The following is a 1,269-nucleotide window of genomic DNA, read 5'->3' as shown; positions in this document are numbered from 1 at the left end:
GTCTAGGAATAAGTTGTCTGCATGCTTTGGAGGGGCGTGCTCCACTGCTTCCTTCTTCTCTTCTATAGCTTCTTTTTCAACTAGCTCTTCATTGACCTTGGTCTCAAAGCCAGTTACCTTACCAGTTCTCAATTGAATAGCCTTGCAATCTTCTCTTGGGTTCACTACTGTATCACCAGGAAATGTACTTGGAGACCTCTCAGGTATTTGCTTGCTCAATTGGCCCATTTGCACCTCTAAGTTTCTGATAGAAGCTCTAGTTTCCTGCATAAAACTATTCAGTAGTGTTTCCAAATTAGTGTTCTGCTGGGGATGAGAAGTTTCCTGCAGAGATGGTTGTTGTTGATGAGACTGAAATTGCCGGTTATTATGATTATTCTGTTGGAAACTGCCCTGAGAATTGTTGTGAAAATTCTGTGGTCTCTGAGGTTGATCTCTCCACCCAAACTTTGAGTGATTCCTCCACCCCTAATTGTAGGTCTTAGAGTATGGATCATTATTGGGGTTTCTAGGAGCACTCCCCATGTAATTGACCTGTTCAGAAGAAGATTGAGCATAATCATAATTCTCATTTTGCATAGAGTTACCTGTCATGTCATAAGGGACCTCTTGAGGTACATTCTGAGTGTTGACAGTTGAAACTTTCATTTCACTCAACTGTTGGGTAATCAGGTTCATCTGCTGAGACAAAATTTTGTTCTGAAAAAGGAAAGCATCATAAGCTTCCACCTCCATAACACTTTTCTTCTGAGGAGTCCAAGAGTTCACAGGATTCCTATTAGATGCGTACAAATATTGGTTGTTTGCAACCAACTCAATAAGCTCAGCAGTCTCCTCTGGTGTCTTCTTCATGTGCAATGAACTACCTGCAGAATTATCTAAATACATCTTGGACATTTCACCTAAGTCCTCATAAAAGATATCCAGCTGAGTCCACTTAGAGAACTTGTCTGGAGGGCATTGCCTAGTCAGTAGCTTGAATCTCTCCCAAACTTCATAAAGGGTCTCACCATCTTTCTGTTTAAAAGTCTGAACCTCCACCTTTAGCTTAGTTAGCTTTTGTGGTGGAAAAAATCTAGTTAGAAATCCAGTGACCACCTTGTCCCAAGTATCCAAGCTCTCCTTGGGTTGAGAATCTAACCACAGCTTTGCTCTATCCCTCACAGCAAATAGGAACAGCATGAGTTTGTATACCTCAGGATTCACTCCATTGGTCTTCACAGTATCACAAATCTGCAGGAAATCAGAGATAAATTGATTTGGGTCTTC

The 1,269-nt window shown here is 41.2% G+C and overlaps 1 non-coding gene across 1 annotated transcript; it reads left to right on the top strand.

Annotated features, from left to right (window-relative positions):
* The first annotated feature begins 943 nt into the window (after nt 1-943).
* LOC148563564 (small nucleolar RNA R71) lies at nt 944-1,049 on the top strand. Its single transcript, XR_015885419.1, has one exon. It is a non-coding gene; the product is annotated as a small nucleolar RNA R71 (small nucleolar RNA).
* Nucleotides 1,050-1,269: the final 220 nt, after the last annotated feature.

The sequence above is a fragment of the Arachis ipaensis genome, chromosome B5 (assembly GCF_059453495.1).
Source record: "Arachis ipaensis isolate K30076 ecotype BB chromosome B5, ASM5945349v1, whole genome shotgun sequence".
Lineage (NCBI taxonomy): Eukaryota > Viridiplantae > Streptophyta > Magnoliopsida > Fabales > Fabaceae > Arachis > Arachis ipaensis.
The sequence above is the reverse complement of the archived record's forward strand: the minus strand, read 5'-3'. Positions and strand labels throughout refer to the sequence as shown.